The sequence below is a fragment of the Sinocyclocheilus anshuiensis genome, unplaced genomic scaffold (genome assembly GCF_001515605.1).
Source record: "Sinocyclocheilus anshuiensis isolate Anshui unplaced genomic scaffold, SAMN03320099.WGS_v1.1 scaffold419, whole genome shotgun sequence".
Classification (NCBI taxonomy): domain Eukaryota; kingdom Metazoa; phylum Chordata; class Actinopteri; order Cypriniformes; family Cyprinidae; genus Sinocyclocheilus; species Sinocyclocheilus anshuiensis.
In genome coordinates this window covers 1,112,833-1,122,543 of record NW_015548228.1, presented here as the reverse complement: position 1 = coordinate 1,122,543, position 9,711 = coordinate 1,112,833, and the positions used below count along the sequence as shown (strand labels likewise).

Sequence of the window (9,711 nt, the reverse complement as noted above, 5' to 3'; positions counted from 1 at the left end):
TTATATAGCATATTTCCCATTATGAATTATGATACCGCTTGGTTCGTTGGTCTGTTGGGTTGGATTGCTTTCTCACCATGAGCGAACCGCTCCAGAGTCTGTTTGCAATCGGGCCGAGACCACCTCTTCAAGGAGGTCTCGCTTGTTTGGTCCGCTTTTGGTGCGCACCCGAGTGCGATTGCTGCATTCACACCTGCCCAAACGAACCGCACCAAGAGGGACAACGAACTCTAGTGCGATTCTGCGTTTTTACCTTAGACCCGCCCTGAGTGAGCTGTCATCAGTCCGCCATTGTTTCAGGAGTAGACAAGAATGACTCCTAAGCGATTGAGGTATTCTGTTGTTGGATGTAATAATGAACATAGAAGTCATCATTTACTCCCGACATCTGAGCCGCTGAAGACGCAGTGGATTACATTTGTTTTTGAAGGGAATGCGCCCCGATCTACATAAATGTGTTCGCGCGAATCATTCATGATCCAGCTTCACCTACAGAAGAAGTGAGTATAAGGTTTTTGTATGAATCTTTGCAAATCACCTTTCCTAATAACGTGCTAGTTAGCAAGTTCCGAGACGAATGCAGCTAAAGTTTACAGTCTCTCAGAGAACGGCTGGTCACCCCACGGAAGAGAGGGGCGGGATGAGCAGAGCTCATTAGCATTTAAAGCGGCATGCAACAAAACAGCTTGCTCTCAAAAGAGCTGTTTTTGGCAAGGTAAAAAGGGTGTTGTTTTACACAACCATTGAGAAATTCTAACCAAAGTATGTTACAGACTTTTCATCAAGACCCTAAAGAATCATATCAACTTGTGGAAAATGGGCATCTGATGACCACTTTAAGTCAGAGTCAAACCTGAGAACAGGGTAGGTTGAGTCTGAAGGTGTGTCCAGTTGACTATAAGTGTGTTGTGATGTGGACTTCAAAGTATATTCTGCCATATTATGTGAGATTCCATTCTGAAGGAAACATACACGTTCAGTTAAATTTTGAAGGGCATTGACATAGGAAACAAGGGAACATCGATACATCACTTCACAGGAAGTCGAGAGGGAATTTAACCACCAGCCATTATGCATCACTCCAGTACTAAACAAGTTTGAATAAAATAAATGCACTGAAAAAGAGTCTAGACCTCAGCATTTTTTTGAGTTTAATTAGTCCCAGGTGTGGTTTGTATGCAAATGTTTTGCTAGTATAAAGTGCACAAGATGTGATAGTTAAAATGCAGCTATCATGATTATGGTTAAATAAATACACAGCTGATAGAACCAAATTATGTTTATTTTCATATTAAACATCAACAACAGGCATTTATAACTCAAGTTTAATGCTTTCAAATGACAATTTACATATAAATCAATCAATGATAATGTAATACTTATATAAATACACATGGATGTATTATATACACGTATGGTATTTACAGAAGTATATTATGTCATTATACATTAAACTCCTATAATATGCATGAAACAAGTGTCATCTATGTTTGATGACGTTGCAGGATGTTATGAATAAATGCTTTTTATTCAATGACCACTTTAGTAGCAGTATCAGATTTGATCTAAATTCATTCCTTCCCTAATTTATATGCATGTTGCTCCAACTACACCACATCACAAGTCTTATTTCAGAGTGCTTTGTGATATAAACATCCTGATCACATGACCTTGTGTGAAACTCATCCTGACTACAGACACTTCTGAGATTCTAATCTGGTCTGAAACGCTGCATAAAATCACAGACGGCCTATATTAGTAATTGTAACTCAGATGTCATTTAGAAAACAAATCTCACTTGTTCGTGCACTCACAGATGTGTAACCATAAATAAAATAAATAAAATAGCCTCATTCGACCAGGCAGATGCCGTTGTCATTGAGACATTTGAAAGAAACCTTCACTTTTATTCCTGCTCTCATGTGTTCATCTATTCATCTTCGTTCATCTATTCATCTTCCATCACAACATCTTTTGCGAGGTGGAAGATGTTTTAGAAAGCACCCGTGGTAGATAGCAGATGACACAAACCATCTGTTGCCCCCTGCTGTGTGGACTGGATGTGATGTCGTCACAGTTGGACAGGTATCAAAGTGGTGTCTTTTCTGCTGGCTGGCATTTGCCTGGGCAAGATGCTCTGGGTGAGTTTCAGTGAACTTTCTGGAACTTTGCAAAGAGTTGCCTTCCTCTTTTTTTTTGGCCATCCTGGAATGCCATCAATAACTGTTCACAACTCTTGTCACTTAGAGATCCTCCTAGATGACAAAAACGGTGGCATTTCCTTCACTCTCTCTCTCTCTTTCTCTCTCTGTCACTCACACACACAAACTCTCAGGCTCTAAATCTCTCTTGTGCACTCAGTTGCATTTCTCTCTAACATTCTTTTTTCCTGTCACATCTCAGGTATGGAATTTTCAAATATTCATGAACTTCTGGAATTATTGATGCAGAGCGTGAGTGTTTCCCGTGGGAGGGCTTCTGTGTTTTATGGGTTTCATTTAAACAGCCTGTTTTTCCGGTTGGTATGAAATGCCAGAGAGTGTGAAAGTATGTGTATTAGACTGAGTATTTGTGTGTTTGTCCACTGAGAAACAAGGTCTTGCAAGACAGTTTATGAGATTCCATCTGCAGTCATTTCAGCGGAATTAAACAACCACGAACAAGCAACTGAAGGAAAATCCATGTCCACCATTCCTCAGGGTTTTTGAACCAATTAGAGTGTAGAGTAGATGAGACAGAAAGGAAGGTCATGCATACAGGAACTGATTAAGAGCTTTTAGCTTAATGGAGTCAACTTACATAAACATATGCATTTTACACAACCCAACACTGAAAAACAACAATTCATAAATCACCTAAAGACTGCATAAACACTGAATTAAATGTCACTGTGCTTAACCTAAACATTGCTTGGGCGTTAAACATATGTTCAAGTTCCCTCCATAATGACAATAGTTCCTGATTAATTCATGCATGCATGACCACAGTGACTAACTGCACTGAACCTAAACACAGTCTGTTAACTTAAACATCACTTCACTGAACCTAAACATCATCTGAACGCTAATGTAAACGTCGCTGCACTCTACCGAAACATCATCTGAACGCTAATGTAAACATCGCTGCACTGAACCTAAACATCATCTGAACGCTAATGTAAACGTCACTGCACTGAACCTAAACATTGTCTGTTAACATAAACATCACTGCACTGAACCTAAACATATTCAGAACGCTAATGTAAATGTCGCTGCACTGAACCTAAACGTCGTCTGTTAACATAAACATCACTGCACTGAACCTAAACATATTCAGAACGCTAATCTAAATGTCGCTGCACTAAACCTTAACATCGTCTGAACGCTAATGTAAATGTCGCTGCACTGAACCTAAGTGTCGTCTGTTGACATACTGAACCTAAACGTCGTCTGTTAACATAAACATCACTGCATTGAACCTAAACATATTCAGAACGCTAATGTAAATGTCGCTGCACTGAACCTTAACATCGTCTGAACGCTAATGTAAACGTCACTGCACTGAACCTAAACGTCGTCTGTTAACATAAACATCACTGCACTGAACCTAAACACATTCAGAACGCTAATGTAACTGTCGCTGCACTGAACCTTAACATCGTCTGAACGCTAATATAAACGTCACTGCACTGAACCTAAACATCGTCTGTTAACATAAACATCACTGCACTGAACCTAAACATATTCAGAACGCTAATGTAAATGTCGCTGCACTGAACCTAAACGTCGTCTGTTAACATAAACATCACTGCACTGAACCTAAACATATTCAGAACGCTAATGTAAATGTCACTGCACTAAACCTAAACGTCATCTGTTAACATAAACATCACTGCACTGAACCTAAACATATTCAGAACGCTAATGTAAATGTCGCTGCACTGAACCTTAACATCGTCTGAACGCTAATGTAAATGTCACTGCACTGAACCTAACCGTCATCTGTTAACATAAACATCACTGCACTGAACCTAAACATATTCAGAACGCTAATGTAAATGTCGCTGCACTGAACCTAAACGTCATCTGTTAACATAAACATCACTGCACTGAACCTAAACATATTCAGAACGCTAATGTAAATGTCGCTGCACTGAACCTAAACGTCATCTGTTAACATAAACATCACTGCACTGAACCTAAACATATTCAGAACGCTAATGTAAATGTCGCTGCACTGAACCTAAACGTCATCTGTTAACATAAACATCACTGCACTGAACCTAAACATATTCAGAACGCTAATGTAAATGTCGCTGCACTGAACCTAAACGTCATCTGTTAACATAAACATCACTGCACTGAACCTAAACATATTCAGAACGCTAATGTAAATGTCGCTGCACTGAACCTTAACATCGTCTGAACGCTAATGTCAATGTCACTGCACTTAACCTAAACGTCATCTGTTAACATAAACATCACTGCACTGAACCTAAACATATTCAGAACGCTAATGTAAATGTCGCTGCACTGAACCGTAACATCGTCTGAACGCTAATGTAAACGCACTGCACTGAACCTAAACGTCGTCTGTTAACATAAACATCACTGCACTGAACCTAAACATATTCAGAACGCTAATGTAAATGTCGCTGCACTGAACCTAAACGTCGTCTGTTAACATAAACATCACTGCACTGAACCTAAACACATTCAGAACGCTAATGTAAATGTCGCTGCACTGAACCGTAACATCATCAGAATGCTAACGTAAACTTTGCTGCACTGAACCTATACATATTCTGAAGGTTAACATAAATGTTGCTGCACTGAACCTAAACATTGTCTAAACGTTAATGCAAACGTCACTGCACTGAAACAAAACTTCTGAATGCTAATGTAAACGTCACTGTACTGAACCTAAACATCATCTGAACACTAACATAAATGTTGCTGCACTGTCTGAACCTAAACATTGTCTGAACGTTACCATAAACAGTACTGCACTGAATCTAAACAGTTTGAATGCTAATATAAATGTCATTGCTCTTAACTTAAACACTGTTTGAACACTAACCTAAACGCCACTGTACTGAACCTAAATGTCACTGTGCTGCACTTAAACATTATCTATCCTAACATCACTGCAGTAAGCTCAAACTTAAACCTAAACTTTTAATAACATTCAGCACATTTCACTCTCAAAGAACTTTGCTCAATATCATTGGTAACCACTTGCATCTATCTAATTTTGAAAACGACACAATAGTTATACCAAACAATTGCATTATGTTGTTGGAGTTTAGTGCCCTGTGAATAATGTAAAATGTAATTGAGGCAGTGGTATTCACAGTGCCCAGTGTGTGTATGTGTAACTGAGAGAATGAGAATGAATTCCTCGAAACAAACAAGCACACCAGTGCCACTTTACCTATTTGTGTCTGAAATTTCCTCTCCTCCCCACTCATCCTACCCCTCCTATCCTGCATGATCTGACTTTTACATGCACTGCATATGAAGCAGTATTGATTTAGCTCTCTTTCTCTCCTCTTCTCCTTCCTTCCTGCTCCTCTCTCTGTTTGACGCATGATTTGCTGTGATATTGCTATCTCTCTTTCCTCTCTTATTCCTTTCATCTTTTGTTCAGTGTGCATAAAGGCTATTGACAGCCAATGTCTGCCCACTCTTCAACATGGAGCCCTGAGCCACAGATCCTGCTGTTCTCTACATGGCTGCGAGCTGTGCTCCGTCAACTCGACCTTCGGCATGCACAGTGCTCTAGTGAATGAGGCCTGACATTTCTAGGCTGTGAATGTGTTTTCTAAAGTTGTCATTGCTTTACATGTTTTACACCTGTGAAACTGCTGGGAGTGTTTAAAGGTGTGTAATTTTTGTGCCACCAAACGGATGTGCAAAAATAATGACAATGTTTTAGTGCAATGTTTTCTTGACTTGTCAGTGCTTTTTAGTGAGTTGTTTGTGCATTTTTAGCTTGAATATAAGAAAGCATTTTGGGTATGCACAATATGTCTGTGCCATATCAATAAATCTAATATTATAGTGTTTTTTTTAATAGATTATTGATACTTTTACGTATTTAATTGTACATTCTCATTTACACTATTTTTACCTTTAGATTATCTAGATAATCCTATCTAGATAGGTTACCTATCATCTAACACTCACATAAAGTTAACCTTAAAAAAGTATTTAATAACGCTGTTATAATAATTTAATAACGCTGTTAAAATTAGTATAGCAAATCTCAAAATGAATTTGAGATTGAATTTTTCGTATTGTACAATAATATAATCGAATTGTACAATAATATTTTATTCCATGCCATGAAAATAATTATTGGCTTTTTATTATTGGAATTTTAATGTCAGCACATCCCTAAAGTATTGAAAATAAACTGCACAAATCACCTCTAAAGAAAGCATGAAATCAAAATTGATCCTACTTACTTTCATAATACATGTCTAGGGTGTTCATCAGTGCATGTTACTGTATAACTGTTTTTGTATAATTTATAACTTAGTATAAGTGCAATAACTTTCTCTGCCTAATGTTTTCACGATCCAATCAAATCCCAGTGGATGAAATGAAGTCCTTGTGAACATTATTTTCCAATAAAAATTCTGTTTCTTTCAGATTCATGTCACATCACGGATATGCTGCAAATGTCATTACGTTGCCATATAATTTTATGCATGTACATAAATGCATGCACATAAATGCATAGAAATGATAAATGGACACATTCTGATACATCATTTCAAGGCACTGACGACCGCAGCCACATGCACGTCTTCTATTAGCTATAATCACCACAGTCTCATAATCACTTTAATTGGAGACAGCAGAAAGGAGGTAATTTGGCAAAGAGCGGAAGAGGAGAGAAAAAAGATAAAAAGAGCAGGACTGAAGAGCTGTGTTTACTGAGCTACTGATGACTGGCTTTTGGCTGCTGTTTTTTGTTGATGTGTTTTCAGTATTGCCTTTGGGGTTGAATAGAGGTTAATTCTGTCATTTAAAAGCAAGGCTCAACCTTTAGCACACACATGTGCCGTAAACTGCCATTTTACTGCAGGTTTGTTGACATGCAAAGGTTTTTGTTTGCATGTACTGTCCTTAAAATTTGGATTTTCTTACAATTATTGGATTTAAATATGAATACAAATACAGCATTTAAAATATGATGCATTTAGCAGCACTTTGTTCATTCCTTTCCTCCCCCCCTAGAAAAAAAAATGAAGGGGTTTAACCTAAGTGCTTCTGTGCCCTCTGGTGCATGTTTCTATTCAGAATAGCAATGTTGTACAGTGCAGATCTAAGTAAGTATGTGTGTGTATGTGAGTACCATTATGTTTAGCATTTCCCCTTCCTATTACATGTGGTCACATATGTATGCACACACATGGGGGGATGGTGTATTAAATGTGTATTGAACAGTAGTGGGCTGAAGCATCACATCACATCCTACACATTTTGGGCTGATAGTCATGCTGCAGGAAGACTGCCTGCTGTTTGGGCTGGATGGGGAGGGCTTTTACTCACCGGACTCGCCTCCATGCAGTAAGTTTTGACCAGAGTGTTTCTGGATCAGGTCCAAGAGCTTTGAGAAGTGGCTGGAAGTTTAGCTTCTTAGTTTGTGCTGGAATGTGAAATACTGTTTTAATTCATAGAGGAACTTTAAAGCAGACAGCAGCTTTCTTCTCTCTGTCTGCTGTGCAGATTAGATTGTGTTGTGTTTGGATTGCGAGACAAAGAATTGAAAAGCTTTTGTCTTTTTCTTAATTGTTTGCACACATCATTAGCATGCCTGAGATAAATGTTGTGCTCTATAGCATTTTCCCTGTGTGTGAGTATGTTTGTGTGTGTGTGCGTGCGTGCGTGTGTGTGTGTGTGTGTGTGTGTGTGTGTGGCATCGCTTGCATATCTGATGCAATATAAAACCTTTTTAAGGGAGTGTTGAGATAAAAATAGAAGGCTCTCTGAGTTGGAATTTTAAAAGGAGATTATGACTGTAATTGTGGGATACATTCACCAGTGAAAAGATATAACGTTAATAATTTATTAAAACTATAAAATTTAATTCCATTTTATTCAGTTTTATTTTATATATAAAATAATGTTATTTATATATTATAATGGAAACACATGAATTTCAGAATGTGTCAGTATTTAGCTTGTTCCTTATTGGCCTTTATGACAACAGCACTCAAGCTCCTTGAACTCCAAAAGTTTATGCTATTTTTGATCATGTTCTCCAGCATGGTTTGAGATGATCCAAAGAGCATCTTGAGCTTCAGTGGAAGGAAAGAACATCTCACCATCTGTAAAAATAGTCACATGATCATTGTAACTAATTTACTTCTTTTATCAGTGCAGGAATAGTGGAGAATCACTTAGGAATAGTCCAGAATCCGGAATATATCTTACTCATTAAAAAAAAAAAGTTATGTTTCTTTTTTTTTTTTAACTAGGTTTTAAAAGAAAAAATATTTTCAGATTTTCAATGGTGTCAAACTCTCCACTGTGTATGTGCTATTGATTTTAAAAACCCAGAAACCAGTTTTAAGAAACTATAATAGTATAAAACAGTAACTTCTCTATAAAACTATAGAGTCAGCTCAATCTTTAAATTGTTATTTATTGAATCTAATGTGCTTTATTTTAAGAATGGCTAGTTAAGAGGAAATTAAATGTGTGCAGCAGTGAGGAATGATGAGGAGAGATGGAGTAGGCTTCTTACTACAGGCGCTCCAGCTGATGTCTTTTGATGCCGGCACTTTCCTCTTTCATATTATGCTCTGTGGCCTTTGACAGCACAGGCCAATTAGTGCAGCACATCAGAAGAGCATGCCAGAGCCAAACTACCATGGGAAACCACGAAGCAATCCACTATTTGTATCGAGCCGCAGTCTTTGTATATGTAAAAGTGGTTACTGTAGGCCTGTTTACAATAAGATTTATATTAAATAGCCAGAGGTCATGTACTGTAAGCTTTAAAATTCATGCACCCTGTAAACTCATGTTTTTCTGAACTGTATGGTGAACTTTTCTCATTGTACCAGGTGTTGCAGAGCAGGCAATTTACTTGACAGCCACTGTGGCATATTGTAAATGCATTCATTACGCATTAAAAATAACCAAGCGTTGTTGGAGGCCCTGTCGGATCCCATTATTTGAAGTGGTTTAAGCTAACTTTTTCATCCGAATGGTGTTATCTTCCTCTCATGTGCTCTGCTCTGCAGTCTATCCAGATTGTGAGGAATGAGTCACACGCAGCAATCAGTGGCAGGAAACAGACTGGTCATGACTTTCAGAGAGCATTAGTGAGCGCAGGAAGGCTTAGCTAATGTTCCTCCACCTAAATTCTCTTCCCTGGGACTTTTGTGTTTGTATGATTGGAGGGAAGCTAATACGGATTGCCGTGAGCTAATCAGGTGTGGATTTGATGTCATTTTAAAAGATTTTAAAATTTCTTGAAACTGAGTCATTCAGTATATAGTAATGTGGCATGTTGTGTTAAAATTGTACAATGCACTTTTCTGAGAAAAATAAACACACACACAAAAACATAAATTCAAAAAATTATATATATATATATAAATATAAATTATAAATAAAATATATATGAGATTTTTAGAAATAAAAGAAATAAATCATTTTTGTTCATCACTGATGCATTAAATTCAAAAGTGGCAGCAAATACATTTATAAT

General features: G+C 37.6%; 1 long non-coding RNA gene across 1 annotated transcript; it reads right to left on the bottom strand.

Moving 5' to 3' along the window:
- Positions 1-3,048: 3,048 nt before the first annotated feature.
- On the bottom strand, positions 3,049-3,738 carry LOC107654520 (uncharacterized). The gene is made up of 3 exons (XR_001630343.1): positions 3,502-3,738; positions 3,346-3,389; positions 3,049-3,177 (listed from the first exon to the last, which is right to left on the bottom strand). It is a non-coding gene; the product is annotated as an uncharacterized LOC107654520 (long non-coding RNA).
- Positions 3,739-9,711: the final 5,973 nt, after the last annotated feature.